The 14913-nt window shown below is 46.7% G+C and overlaps 10 non-coding genes across 10 annotated transcripts; 4 read left to right on the forward strand and 6 right to left on the reverse strand.

Moving 5' to 3' along the window:
- Positions 1–409: 409 nt before the first annotated feature.
- On the forward strand, positions 410–482 carry trnav-cac (transfer RNA valine (anticodon CAC)). The gene has a single exon. It is a non-coding gene; the product is annotated as a tRNA-Val (tRNA).
- Positions 483–2511: 2029 nt separating this feature from the next.
- On the forward strand, positions 2512–2584 carry trnav-cac (transfer RNA valine (anticodon CAC)). The gene has a single exon. It is a non-coding gene; the product is annotated as a tRNA-Val (tRNA).
- Positions 2585–5183: 2599 nt separating this feature from the next.
- Positions 5184–5257, reverse strand: trnat-agu (transfer RNA threonine (anticodon AGU)). The gene has a single exon. It is a non-coding gene; the product is annotated as a tRNA-Thr (tRNA).
- A 1578-nt stretch (positions 5258–6835) lies between these two features.
- On the reverse strand, positions 6836–6917 carry trnas-cga (transfer RNA serine (anticodon CGA)). The gene has a single exon. It is a non-coding gene; the product is annotated as a tRNA-Ser (tRNA).
- Positions 6918–7840: 923 nt separating this feature from the next.
- On the reverse strand, positions 7841–7914 carry trnan-guu (transfer RNA asparagine (anticodon GUU)). The gene has a single exon. It is a non-coding gene; the product is annotated as a tRNA-Asn (tRNA).
- Positions 7915–8409: 495 nt separating this feature from the next.
- On the forward strand, positions 8410–8482 carry trnak-uuu (transfer RNA lysine (anticodon UUU)). Its single transcript has one exon. It is a non-coding gene; the product is annotated as a tRNA-Lys (tRNA).
- Positions 8483–11019: 2537 nt separating this feature from the next.
- Positions 11020–11101, forward strand: trnas-gcu (transfer RNA serine (anticodon GCU)). Its single transcript has one exon. It is a non-coding gene; the product is annotated as a tRNA-Ser (tRNA).
- A 1280-nt stretch (positions 11102–12381) lies between these two features.
- On the reverse strand, positions 12382–12454 carry trnak-uuu (transfer RNA lysine (anticodon UUU)). The gene has a single exon. It is a non-coding gene; the product is annotated as a tRNA-Lys (tRNA).
- Positions 12455–12628: 174 nt separating this feature from the next.
- Positions 12629–12700, reverse strand: trnaq-cug (transfer RNA glutamine (anticodon CUG)). Its single transcript has one exon. It is a non-coding gene; the product is annotated as a tRNA-Gln (tRNA).
- A 328-nt stretch (positions 12701–13028) lies between these two features.
- Positions 13029–13115, reverse strand: trnay-gua (transfer RNA tyrosine (anticodon GUA)). The gene is given in 2 exon segments: positions 13029–13064; positions 13079–13115. It is a non-coding gene; the product is annotated as a tRNA-Tyr (tRNA).
- Between the last annotated feature and the right edge of the window lie 1798 nt (positions 13116–14913).

Here is a 14913-nt window from a genome sequence, read left to right on the forward strand (position 1 = left end):
TCAGAACAATCCCTGTTTATGTTGTGACTTGGCAAATAGTTTGAAAAGGCTTATTGGCTGGCTGAAAGGACCTTAACTTCATTCTTCAAAAGGCCAGCAATCCAGACAAGGTTAGAGGAGGTTACAAGCCTATGTACAAACCATTGACTCCAAGGGCACAAGTTGAGTCCACCGAGATATCAAAGTGACCCCGAGGGTGGCTAAGGTGTTTCTTTCAAGCCGCAATTATGATGTCTTGTTTTGTTGAAGAAAAGCCCATTATTTCTGGAACAATTTTCCCTACAAAGGAGAAATCTTTGTCCATTTGGACAATTGTCAATCTGCCCCCACTTTGGACACATCGTCGTGTTTCATTGTTTGGCAACTGCTTTGTGACTTCACCAGTCCCCTTAAAAGCCCCTTCCTTCAGGTTTCCATAGTGTAGTGGTTATCACGTTTGCCTCACACGCAAAAGGTCCCCAGTTCGAAACTGGGTGGAAACATGGCCTTTCAAGACCTCCTTTTACCAAAAAAAATCAAGATGACAAATAGGAACAAGGATATGTTCTTGATGTCTGAAGGTGTGTACACGAGCATCCATCCCCAGTTTGGACACACAATCCATATTTCCCGGATGACTGATGGGCTGGGAATACATAACAGGTCGGTGTTGGAGGACCTGATGGACCGCGAGGGTTCATAACATAAAAGAAAAATAAGAATGCCCACAGCCCCTAAGACATTTAAAAACCATTAAGAGAACCTTCAAAGAGATCCTGAAGGGTCAGGATGGCCGAGCGGTCGAAGGCGCTGCATTCAGGTTGTAGTCTCTAATGAGGCGTGGGTTCAAATCCCCCTATTGACAGTGCGGGGCCGCAAGTCTTTCCAGTTCCAGTTAAAAGCCTGGCTCCTCATGTAGCTTCCATAAAGTACCAAGGTGTTGTCCTTGTATTTTGAGGGCTAAAGGAGGCCTTTGCAAGTGGACCTCAGACCTGGTCACCTGAACAGGGACTTGAATCCAGGACACTCAGATCAAAAGTTTCATGTTCGGGACCAAATGGTCCTTCAAGCCGAATATCTTCCCAGGGACCTGCAAGATCCAGAGGGAGGCAGGGATGTTCTGTGCCTCTATTGTCGAGGCGTCTGTGGCCCTAAGGTGGTCAGGGCCTGTCGTGGCGATAATCCTAGAACCCGTTGGTGGATACCATTGGTGAGGGATGTCGTCAAGCTGAAGGAGTTCTATTGGGCCTTTTTGGCTCATGGGACTTCAGCTGACAGGAACCGACAGGCCAAGCGGTCCGCTGCTTTGGCATTCGCTGAGGCAAAAACTCTGACATGGGAGGAGTTTGGAGAAGCCATGGAGAAGGAAGGTGCCAGTCACATCCAAAACCTCACAAGGTCACAGTTTTTTCCTGATCAGGGCACCGTTTTGGGTTGTGTGGATGAGTGGTCTAAAGCACCAGATTAAGGCTCCTTTCGCTCAGGAGCCACTGGTAGAAATCCCACAGCTGTCATTTTCCTGGTCAGGTCCATTATCCACGACTGGAATGATTTGGTAGCAAAGGACTGTCAGATTGTACAACACAGCTGAGCACTTGGAGTAGAAGATGAATAGAGGTCTTGTTCTCCCGGACTGGTTGTTGCAACCGCAACCCTGCTCAAGGTTCAACGTGACATACAAAACAGGAACTCCCCATCTGGGAATCGAACCGCGTAATCTTCCATGTGACAGGAGGAGATACTGGTCACTATACTAACAAGGACTGCTGCTGAGTTGATGTAGTGTCGATTGGCCAAAGCGGAATTGAGAACAGGCTTGTGGCCCATGACCGTTTTTATGGTAGCTGGAGACTTCAACCAGTGAAATCCTTCCCATTTTCTGTAGCTCTTATCCTCATCAACGGACTGTATTCCCCACCTGTTACCGGCATGGGGACATTCCAAACCAAGATGAGAACACACTGGACCAGGTACACAGCAACATACGTGGCACAGACACAGCTTCACCCTGCCCCCACTTTTACCCACGACTGAAAAAGCAGAACACCACCTTAGAAGCTGAAATACTCACTTAGGAGAACGTTAGACTGAAGTTCTAAAGGTCCCTGGTTCAAGCCCGGTTTTCAGAACAATCCCTGTTTATGTTGTGACTTGGCAAATAGTTTGAAAAGGCTTATTGGCTGGCTGAAAGGACCTTAACTTCATTCTTCAAAAGGCCAGCAATCCAGACAAGGTTAGAGGAGGTTACAAGCCTATGTACAAACCATTGACTCCAAGGGCACAAGTTGAGTCCACCGAGATATCAAAGTGACCCCGAGGGTGGCTAAGGTGTTTCTTTCAAGCCGCAATTATGATGTCTTGTTTTGTTGAAGAAAAGCCCATTATTTCTGGAACAATTTTCCCTACAAAGGAGAAATCTTTGTCCATTTGGACAATTGTCAATCTGCCCCCACTTTGGACACATCGTCGTGTTTCATTGTTTGGCAACTGCTTTGTGACTTCACCAGTCCCCTTAAAAGCCCCTTCCTTCAGGTTTCCATAGTGTAGTGGTTATCAAGTTTGCCTCACACGCAAAAGGTCCCCAGTTCGAAACTGGGTGGAAACATGGCCTTTCAAGACCTCCTTTTACCAAAAAAAATCAAGATGACAAATAGGAACAAGGATATGTTCTTGATGTCTGAAGGTGTGTACACGAGCATCCATCCCCAGTTTGGACACACAATCCATATTTCCCGGATGACTGATGGGCTGGGAATACATAACAGGTCGGTGTTGGAGGACCTGATGGACCGCGAGGGTTCATAACATAAAAGAAAAATAAGAATGCCCACAGCCCCTAAGACATTTAAAAACCATTAAGAGAACCTTCAAAGAGATCCTGAAGGGTCAGGATGGCCGAGCGGTCGAAGGCGCTGCATTCAGGTTGTAGTCTCTAATGAGGCGTGGGTTCAAATCCCCCTATTGACAGTGCGGGGCCGCAAGTCTTTCCAGTTCCAGTTAAAAGCCTTAACACTTTTGGACCTTGCGCTTATCCTCATCAACGTACTGTATTCCCCACCCGTTACCAGCACGGGGACATTCCAACCCAAGATGGGAACACACTGGACCAGGGACACAGCAACATAGTAGGTGGCACAGACACAGCTTCACATTGCCCCCACTTTTAGACCCGACTGAAAAAGGACTCTCTTGCTTGGTGCTAACATGATGACCATTAGCATGTTAGCATTTAAGCTAATTTACTCATGTCTCAAGGCAAATAGACACATGGCATGATGTGGGGACACTATGGGACTGCCTTAACACTTGGACCTTGAGGCTGTCTTGATAGGTTTTTTTGGTTTTTTACCCCGGACACAGTCTCTTTGAGAGGAGGCTGCGGTCCATCAGGACCAAAACCTCACGCCACAAGAACAGTTTCTTCCCGTCTGCTGTCAGCCTCATCAACAAGGCCCGGACCCCCCCCCTGACACTGTTCACACCCCACCTCTGCCTCACCCTGCCACTTTGACACTCTATATGCGTTAAATTAACGCTCACTTTGGACTCTTGGGAAAAACAATCAGACTGCACTTCCGGAATAACAAACAAAAAACAGACTGCGTACATATATTTACACTGCATTCTGTATATTTTGTATTTTCATTTTTTAATAGATGTGTCTGCACCTACTTCACCAAAACAAATCCCCAGTCGAGGTCAGCAGGCCCCGTCTCCACTGTAAACAGTGTGGACTGGGCACTGCTTCCCTTTTCGGAGGCGCCGGATGGTTTGCCAGAACCCCTTCGAGGCCGACCGAAAGTCGTGCTCCATGGCCTCACTGAATTCCTCCCACACCCGAGTTTTTGCCTGGACAACCGCCGAAGCCGCGAACCGCTTGGCCTGACAGTACCTGTCAGCTGCTTCCGGAGTCCCACAAGCCATCAATGCTGGATAGGACTCCTTCTTCAGCTTGACGGCGGCCCTGACTTCTGGTGTCCACTATCAGGTTCGGGGCCTGCCGCCACGACTGGCACCGACGGCCTTGCGGCCGCAGCTCTGGTCAGCCACCTCAGCAATGGAGGCACGGAATATGGCCCATTCGGACTCAATATCCCGGTCCTCCTCCGGGATGCAGGTGAGCTGCCAGAGGTGAGAGTTGAAGACTCGACGAATGGGAGACTCTGCCAGACATTCCCAGCACACCCTCACTACTCATTTGGGTCTACCAGGTCTGTGTCACCAAAAGAGCTGAACCGCCCAATGTGGGGCTCGAACCCACGACCCTGAGATTAAGAGTCTCATGCTCTCCCGACAGAGCTAACCGGGCCCTTTTCGGCCAAGATATCACTTTTTAATTTTTTTTTAAATTGATGTGGACTTCTTGATGTTTGATCAATTCCACAGCCAACCTAGTTTCTCAGGGAAAAAAGGAGCGAGAGGTTCAGTCATAGCTGAGAACTTTGGAAGTGTAGTCATCTTAACCCTCCCGTTATGTTCATTTGTCAGGAACAGCCATGATGTTCCCGGGTCAGTTTGCATGCTTATTTATCTGAAAGATGTCCAAAATCAAAAAAAAATCCCCACAAGCATTGTTAGTTATTCACTACTAACTCGATTACTAACTATTCTATCAATGTTTAGTGCAATGGTGTAACTTACCTCTCACAGGTAATGGTTTAATTAATTTTAATTGATTAATTAATTTAATTAATCAGAGGCATCATGATTAACATCATTAATCAGTCTGCATCAAAACATTATCTGAAATCCTGTAGCAGGTTTCTGGCATTGATTCCTAATTCAGTTGCCATCCCTGGTAGATGGTAATGGTAATGGTAATCATGCCCGCGTGGCAGGCAAGTCTCTTTGCTTGTCTGATGTCTGTGTCGCATCCTGATTGGCTGGCAGCAAATGTCAACAACACGCGCGCGGCCCCCGCTTGGCAAGTGACAATTCTACCACCGAACCACCAATGCCACGTGGGGACACACTGTAAGAGAAAAAAATTCAACTGTCAAGTGGATGAGCCTCTGCAAAGTGGCGCTGAATGGCAACACATCACAATGTCATACTCTTTGGATTCAAGCACCTTCTGGCGTAATGGGATCCACAACAATCACGTCAGCTGTGGATGCAACGTCAATTCGTTCTTGAAGGGCAAGTGACAAATAGAAGTACATGGTTCAGAAATCAGCTGCCAAAGTTTCACTGACCAAGCACCCAGGCACTGCTGAGATTTGAACCCAGGATCTCCTGTTTACTAGACAGGCACTTTGACCAGCTTAGCCACAGTGCCGGCAGTGTATCTGGCACCAACACAAAAACAGTTCGCCAATGGGGAAAAATGTTCATACAAGGGAGGGAGTCCAAAGTCCAACACATGTGTGAATTAAGAGTCCCTGGGTGGGATCGAACCACCAACCTCTCAGTTAACAGCCAAACGTGCTGAGCAATTGCGCGACAGAGACTACAACAGCATGACTGCAGTCAGGTTTCACTAAGTGCTGTCCACCTTAACTCTCGGGTGGTCCGGTCTGTTACGTTTCAGGTGTCATTCTGAATACTGCACTTTCGCAGGAAAAGAGCCTTTGTACTTTTTCAACATGAGCTCTAAAGAAAGGTATAAGCTGAGATATAATGCCTTGGCCGGGAATCGGACCCGGGCCTCCCACTTGGCAAGCGAGAATTCTACCACTGCACAACCAATGTCACATTGGGAAACACTGTCGGAGAACAAATTAAATTGTCGAGTGGATGTGCCTCTGCAAAGTGGCGCTGAATGACAAAACATCACAACACACACAAGGGATGCCAGGGGAGGCCGAGTACTAACAGAGCTGAGCGAGAGAGCATAAGAAAAAAAATAGTGACCTTGTGGTGGTTTCCCGACAGCACCAAGGATATGGTGCACGTCTGATGCGTAATGCATGCCAGGTGATGTTCATCTAGCGAGCAGACATTCTTGTGGGGGACAAGCTCAACAGTAGGAATGTTAAGAGAACTGACCAGTCCGCTATCAATGAAGTTCTCGTCCGCCCCAGAGTCAATTAATGCTGTGGTAGGAGAAGCTTCCGCCGCCCAGGATATCGTACCTTCCACCTGAAGTCGGCCCACCAAAGCGGATGACGGTGCCAGTGCCAGCAGCTGGGGAATATCCCTGGCGGAGGAAGAGCGTTGGCGTGCTGGGCGAACTGGACAGCGGGAAATTGTGTAGGACTCCCACAGTACAGGCACAGCCACAGGCGTAGACGGTGACTCCTCTCCGCTGGCAAAAGGCGACTGGCTCCCAGTTGCATGGGGACGACACTCCCGATGTCGTCAGACGGCGCTCTGCTGCTGGAGCAGGGAGAGAGGAGTGGTGCCGGAAGAGCCCCAGGAGGTGGGATTTGGAGCCGACGTGTGGGTCGGAGAGGCTCCGCCCGATACACGTTTCGTAGCGCCTTGTCATTCCAGCAACTCTCTACCACTATCCCGGTTAGGTCAGTTGGTCAGCGTGTGGTGCTAATAATGCCAAGGTTACGGGTTCAACCCCCCGTACTGGCCACTCTTCTTTATCTGCTCCAGGAACAACAAAACGGCGACAACCCACTGCCCCCCATATCCAACATCACACCACCCACCTGTGAAACACCCTCGACAAGGCCGCTGAAAGACCGGGGAGAGGTACAGAAAACAGCATGTCAAAGCAGAGTGGCAACAAACCTCTCGGCTACCGAGACTGCAAGAAGCAGATCAATGGGGACAGTCCTCACCCAAAATCCAGACCACCAGTGTAGAGAATGCGGACCGCGAAAGGACAACACCCCGGCCCTCATAACCAACAGTACTCCACCACAAGGTAAACAGCATGGCGGCAACAAATGCCCAACCAAAGCGTCACAGACTGGATTTGAACCTGAGCGGGGAAACCCCATTGGATTTCGAGTCCAACGCCTTCACCTCTCAGCCACTGTGACTGATGTCAAGGATCAGCTGGCAACATGTGCATGGGAGGAAGACACATGGTTTGTGTGAGGGGCTACACAAGTCTTTCCACTTCGAGTTAAAAGCCAGGCACCTCACATCGTTTCCATAAAGTACCAAGAGATTGTCCTGTTGCCCTTGTATTTTGTGGGCAAAAAGGAGGCATTTGCAAGTGGACCTGAGACCCTATCACTGGTCACCTGAACAGGGACTTGAATCCCGGACACTCAGATCAAAAGTCTAATGTTCAGGTGACTGGCTCAAACTTTGTCTTGTCTGACCACTCTTTTGTCCAGAAGATATTTGGCTGATGTGGTTTGTTTTCTTAAACCTGCAAATGTCCAAATACACAAGGGTATTGTCTTTGTAGGGAGCATTGCAGTACATGTGACATGTATACTACATATGACATCAGAAATGATGGGTATTTATTCAACAGAACAAGAACAACATTTCTTTTAAATAACAGCATAGGAGCTGCTGAAACACAGAGAAGGCACTGCTGGGATTTGAACCCAGGATCTCCTGTTTACTAGACATGTCTGTCAAAAAATCACAACAGTGTACAGTGTCTTCTCTTAAGAGCCCGTGCTTACCAGTTGATGGGGTTTGACTTGATTCCTTTTAACATAAAATCATTCCGTCATCTCTTAATCTATAATCCTGGCTGGCGCTTTTGCAAAAGCTAATATTTTCAAGCAGAGCTTCTGTGTTTCACCAGACCTGTGCAGAAACAAACAGAAACAATCTGTGACTTGATCAACCTAACTTCTGATCAAATGTGTTAGACCATGGAAGTTGGAATGTGCTTTTGAAAAGTCATTGACACACAGTTTGCCAATTGGGAACCACACAAGTGCTGTGCAAGAGGGGAGCGCAAACACGAACGAACAGTGACACTGATGCATCCAGAGAACGTCCCTGGGTGGGCTCGAACCACCAGCCTCCCGGTTAACAGCCGAGCACGCTGACCGATTGCACCACAGAGACTCACACCCGCCCAACTTCTGTTCAGTTGAAGCCATACTAATGCATGCTATGCTTCCAGCATGCCCTTTGTTTTGGATGTGACTCGCACCTTCTGGCGTAACAATCGAGGCATTGCAAACCAGGACACCAGCTTTACTCTTTGATGAACGCAAAGTATTTTTGGGTACAATCCAGGGGTCTTGTGCTCTCACGGAAATGGCTCTGTCCTTTTTCAACATGAGTTGAGACGAAATGTATTAAAATGGACAGACTGCATTGGTCACTCAATCAGAATTTCTCAGTTTGCCAATTTCAGACTGCGTGACAAAGAATCAAGTCAAACTCCATCGACAGGATGGACAGGGGACAACAAAGCAGGGAAGATAAGGGATAGGGAGGAGAGGGGAAAGATGTGACCGCCTTTGTTGAGAGCCAGAGAAGAAGCTCTCATCTCTGCAAGGTCAAGTACAGTATGCCAGAAGATTTTACCTTGTGAGTTGTCCTCAGTCAACAAAGGCCTGGATAGCTCAGTTGGTAGAGCATCAGACTTTTAATCTGAGGGTCCAGGGTTCAAGTCCCTGTTCAGGCGGTGAAGGTAGGCCCCTTCCCTGAGATGTTAAACCTACTTCCTTTATCCTCCTTCTGTGGTCAAGTACAGTATGCCAGAAGATTTCTGCTCCTTCATCCTCAACACCGAGAAGTCCAAGGAGATGACCGTGCACACAAGGATTAACTTGTTTAAGTAAACCTTTTCCACCTAGCACCTTTGCGATCTTCCAGGACTGTGGGTAAACACCATTCTCAATAATCGGCTCCTGAATCAACTTTGCTGCCGCCCTCAGTAACCTCCCAACCAAATTATAAATCCCACATGGCTCATCGCTTTTAATGGAATGCAACAGTTTTACTACCTCATCTACACTTACCCTCTTAAATTGAAAACTAGGCAGTTTATCCTACATGGTCTTGTTCTTTATAATAGAATCTGACAGTCTACCATCAACATCTATCATCTGATCTCTAATCAAATTTACTTTATTGATAAGAAATTGAGAAATTTGCACAATTGTCAATCTGCCCCCACTTTGGACACATCGTCGTGATTCATTGTTTGGCAACTGCTTTGTGACTTCGCCTGTCCCTTTAAAAGCACCTTCCTTCAGGTTCCCATAGTGTCGTGGTTGTCACGTTTGCCGAACACGCAAAAGGTCCCTAGTTAATTTCACAGCCGACCAAGTTAGGAATTGTGGTCATACAAGAAGGGGGTTGTTTTTTGTATTTGGAATACAATGTTTTCTGCATTTTGAACAATTTTCCACAGGAAAGACATATTTCAGATGTATCAACAAAAGAGTTGAACCGCCCAATGTGGGGCTCGAACCCAGGACCCTCAGAGTAAGAGTCTCATGCGCTACCGACTGAGCAAAACGGGCCTTTTTCTGCTGTAGATATAATTTTTTGTTTTTCTTTTTTATTGATGTGGCCACCTTGATGTTTGATCAATTCCACAGACAACCTTGTTTCTCAGGGAACAGAAGGAACGAGACTTTCAGTCATCAGTAGTTCTACAAACTCCGACTCAGGCCACACCTTTGTACCCGACATTTCCAATTTATGATCACTCTGCAACTGCCTCTGAACAGACACCCATGTCCACCCTCTCTTGGGGAACATTTGATTCGACTCGATTAAATGACACACTCAAACCAAAAGACCATAGTTGGAATCCTCCCAACCCCGTTGGCACATCATGTCCCCACCCCGAGGTTATCAAACTCGCTCCCAAGGAAATGTTGGAACTTGGGAAAGCATGAAGAATGGCAAGAAGTAGGATTAAGAATCCGGCTTCTTGCCAAAAGCCTACCCTATGGTAGAAGATAAGATATGCCTTTATTCGTCCCTCAGTGGGGAAATTTGCAAGGTCCCGCAAGTTCCGCAACAGCAGGGGGAGTACCTCAGTATGTTTACAGACCATGGACTCCTCCTAAATTTAGATACATAGCCTTATCCATGTCAAAACCACACAACAACCTTGACCAAATCCTGACTGACATAACTGACTTGGTACATAATCACCGTCTCAACGGAACTGAATTAGCCCAACTGTTGACATTGACCACAGGCTCCAAGTATGGTGCTTTTTGTACGGCCATTTAGCCAATTTGGCCAAAGGGGAATTCAGAACACCCTCGTGGCCCATTACCATTTTTATGGTACCTGGCGACTTCAACCCGTGAACTCCACTGTACCGCTTATCCTCTACAACGGACTGTATTCCCCACCCTTTACCAGCATGGGGACATTCCAACCTAAGATGAGAACACACTGGACCAGGTACACAGCAACATAGTACGTGGCACAGACACAGCTTCACCCTACCCCCACTTTTAGCCCAGACTGAAAAAGCAGAAAAACCCTTTTGCAGCTGAAATTGCTCAGTTGGGAGCGCGTTGGATTGAATCTCTAAAGGTCTCTGGTTCAATCCCAGTTTTCAGCACAATTGCTGTTTAAATCGTGAGTTGGCAAATAGTTTGTAAAGGGGTGACTTTGTTCTCTTGATTTCATCAACGTCGATCATGACAACACAGCCAATTACATTTTAAGACCAGACAAGTGCAGTTGGGAGGTGACATACAGAATCCTGATGCATATCATGTTACAATCAGACACAAACAGGATGTAGGACCCGACCTTGAGTTCGCGCAAATGTTCACAGCATTAGGTCTGCAAAGTGTTCAGCTGATGCACATTTACTGGAGAGGAAAATGGGCTTTTGTCACGGTAGCCATGCTACCAAGATTGTCTGTCCACTTGAAGTGTGGTGATGTAAAAATACACTAGTTTTGACCACACCTGTATTTTTAGTAAACATTATTAGCATGCAATGAATCAAAGTATAAGCTACGATGTCGGAGATCAAGAACGCTTTTGTTGGGGAAAAAGAGCCAGAACATATAATTTCGACAATACAGGTATCAAACCCGCTATTTCTTGCATGTAGAGCAAGAACTCTAGCCTTTGAGTTAAATCCCCCCGCTGCACAAGAAGGCTGCCACAATTTCTGCAACACCAAAACACTAATTAAGATATGTCATTTTAAGTCCACAAGACCATCCCCACGAAGGAGATGAGGTGACCGAGAGGTTAAGGTGATGGACTGCTAATCCATTGTGTTCTGCACGCATGGGTTCGAATCCCATCCTCATCGGACTATACTAATGCACCAGTTTTCACACCACCTGTGTTTTTAGGAAACATCATTAGAATGCAATTAATCCAAGTATCCGGTACGATGTGATGAGAATGCTTTTTTGGCAAAAAAAAAAGGCATAATATACCATTTGGAGAATGCAGGCATCGATTCCACTTCATCTCACATGCGAAGTGAGCGCTCTAGCATTTGTGGTCAGACAAGAATGGGATTTGTTTTTGTGTACTTCGAATGAAATGTTTTCCGCATGTTGCAGAATTTTCCACAGGAAAGAAATTTTCAAGATGTATCACCAAAAGAGCTGAACCGCCCAATGTGGGGCTCGTACCCACGACCCTGAGATTAAGAGTCTCATGCTCTCCCGACTGAGCTAACCGGGCCTTTTTCGGCCAAGATATCACTTTTTATTTTTTTTTTTAATTGAAGTGGACTTCTTGATGTTTGATCAATTCCACAGCCAACCGAGTTTCTCAGGGAACAAAGAAGCGAGAGGTTCAGTCATAGCTGAGAATTTTGGAAGTGTAGTCATCTTAACCCTCCCGTTATGTTCATTTGTCATTTCTCATTTGTCATTTGTCATTCGATCAATGCCCGCATTCTCCATAAACTCCTTTGTTTTTTTGATGAAATGTTCCTAAGTAGCGAATACTAATCCGGGCCCCAATCCCGATATCTAGGCCAAATACAGCCATAGGTATCACCCTAAACCCAGTCCTAACCTAAACCCAGTCCTAACTGCATTCTGCCCTCTAGCACCTAGCGTCTTGTCTTGTTGTGGGATCAATGCCCGCAATCTTCAAGGAGTTCTTTGCCTTTTGTAAAAGAGATGTTGGGATCGGAAATGAGTCCAGGATCTATCCCTCAGCGTGAGACAAATACCCCAAACCTAATCCTGGCCGCGTTCTCTAGATTAGTCTCTTATCATGGAATAGTGAAGAAACCCAGTACGTGATTTATTGTTCTCAAGTAGCGCATCAAGGTGACCCCAACCATTCCACCGAGGCCAAAGACAAATCTTACCTCCAGTCAAAACCTATCCAAATGTCAATTCCCTGAACGGAAATCGAACCCGGACCACAGCGGTGAGAGCAGCAAATCCTAGCCACTCGACCACCAGGGACTGCTTTTGGTCTGCACTCAGAAAGGCAGAGAGTGTGTCGCTTCTCTTTGGCCTTCTCGGTGTTGAGGATGAGGAAGCAGAAGTCTTCCGGCATTTTGGACTTGACCACAGGAGGAGGATAAAAGAGATTGGTTTCACATTTAATACTACTCCTCACCGCCTGAACAGGGACTTGAACCCTGGACCCTCAGATTAAAAGTCTGATGCTCTACCAACTTAGCTATCCAGGCCCTTGATAAATAAGGACAACTCAATGAAGACAAAATCTTCTGGCATACTGTACTTGTCCTTGCAGAGATGAAGAGGCCCCGGTCCTGATCCACGGTTACCACTGATTTGTAGAGTAAGTCAATATACTCTTAAAGGAAGAAACAGTCCAAACACTAAATTGCTGCAGGGCAAGTAGGTTCCACCAAGACTTGAACTTGGACCACTGGATTCAGAGTCCAGAGTGCTAACCATTACACCATGGAACCCTTTGTTTTGGATGTGACTGGCACCTTCTGGCGTAACAATGGAGGCTTTGCAAACCAGGACAACAACTTTACTCTTTGATGAGCGCTAAGTATTTTCGGGTACAATCCAGGGGTCTTGAGCTCTCACGGAAATGGCTGTCCTTTTCCAACAGGAGTTGAGATGAAACGTATTCAAATAGACACTCAAATGATCACTCAATCAGAATTACTCCGTTTGCCAATTTCAGACTGCGTGACAAAGACTCAAGTCCAACTCCATTGACAGGGAAGCGGAAATCCTTCAGACAAGACGATATTGCCATTCTTTCCTAACATAAGAAACAGCTTGTCCTTCGAGCCGGACTTGAACCAGCGACCTAAGGATGCCAGCTTGAACCACTACAGTCCTCCGCTCTTCCAACTGAGCTATCGAAGGTCTTGTTGTTTTGGGGCAAATGAGTACAGCCAAGCGCTTGACAGCGTCTTCACTGTGTACTGCTTCCCTTTCCTGAGACGCCGGATGGTGGTCCAGAATCTCTTCGAAGCCATCCGGAAGTCCTTCTCCATGGCTTCTGCAAACTCCTCCCATGTCAGAGTTTTTGGCTCAGCGAATGCCAAAGCCGCGGACCACTTGGCCTGTCGGTTCCTGTCAGCTGAAGTCCCATGAGCCAAAAAGGCCCAATAGAACTCCTTCAGCTTGACGGCATCCCTCACCAACGGGTTCTAGGAGTACCGCCACGATAGGCCCTGACCACCTTAGGGCCACAGCCGCCTCGACAGTGGAGGCACAGAACATCCCTTCCTGCCTCTGGATCTTGCAGGTCACTGGGAAGATATTCGGCTCGAAGGACCATTTGGTCCCGAACATGAAACTTTTGATCTGAGTGTCCCGGATTCAAGTCCCTGTTCAGGTGACCAGGTCTGAGGTCCTCTTGCAAATGCCTCCTTTTGCCCTCGAAATACAAGGACAACAGGACAATACCTTGGTACTTTATAGAAACTACATGAGGAGCCGGGCTTTTAACTGGAACTGGAAAGACTTGCGGCCCCGCACTGTCAGAAGTGGGATTTTAACCCACGCCTCATTAGAGACTGCAACCTGAATGCAGCGCCTTCAGCATCCTTACCCCCCAGGTTTACACATATCCTTGTTCCCATTTATCACCTTGATTTTTTTTGTAAAAAAAGGACTTGAAAGGCCATGTTTCCACCCAGTTTCGAACTGGGCACTACACTATGGAAACCCGAAGAAAAGTGCTCTTAAGGGGACTGGCGAAGTCACAAAGCAGTTGCCAAACAATGAAACATGACCATGTGGGGGCAGATTGACAATTGTCCAAATTGACAAAGATTTCTCCTTTGTACGGAAAAATGTTCCCGAAATAATGGGCTTTTCTTCAACAAAACAAGACAATCGCGGCTTGAAAGGTTTAAAAACGAGCTGTGAAAGAAACACCTTAGCCACCCTCGGGCTCACCTTGATGACTCAGTGGACTCAACTTGTGCCCTTGCAGTCAATGGTTTGGCTTGTAACCTCCTCTAACCTTGTCTGGGTGCATATATGTAAGTACTAGCATAGAAGTGTTTCAAATGTACTTCTTCCCTGAGATAATATTTCTCCTCTCTTGTAGAGAAGTATTGGATGACAATTTTAGATAATTGCTTATTTTTAGCCTTATGCATTATTTTAGCTGTTTGAAGATGAACTATATCAGCAAGTTGAAGTATTTGTGATTTTACAAATAGGATTTGTCTTGGTCCTCGGTCGAACGGTTAGGGTCCTCTTTAAGCGCTATCTGCGAACTGCTGTCATCCTGAAACGACTGACGACAGAAAAACGAATAAAACACGTCCATAAATGATAGACTTGAGTTTCTGGTAAGTACTACACAACAAGATAAGGTGCTCAACTGGAGAAGGCAATTAGGACTGGGTTTAGGGTTAGACCTAAGGCTTTTTTTTTGGCATAGAAATCGGGACTTGGGATCAGATTAGTGTTTGGTACTTGGGAACAATAAATCACGGACTGGGTTACTTCATTATTACATTACAAGAGACTCGTCTAGAGAACATGGCCAGGTGGACTCAACGTGTGCCCTTGAGGTCACTGGTTTGTCTTGTAACCTCATCTCCGGCCTTTTGAAGAATGAAGCCAGCCAACAAACCTTTTCAAACTGTTTGCCAAGTCGCAACATAAACAGGGATTGTGCTGAAACCCAGGCTTGAATCAGGGA

This window comes from Doryrhamphus excisus, linkage group LG6, assembly GCF_037039965.1.
Source record: "Doryrhamphus excisus strain RoL-2023G ecotype Guam linkage group LG6, RoL_Dexc_Guam_v1.1, whole genome shotgun sequence".
Classification (NCBI taxonomy): domain Eukaryota; kingdom Metazoa; phylum Chordata; class Actinopteri; order Syngnathiformes; family Syngnathidae; genus Doryrhamphus; species Doryrhamphus excisus.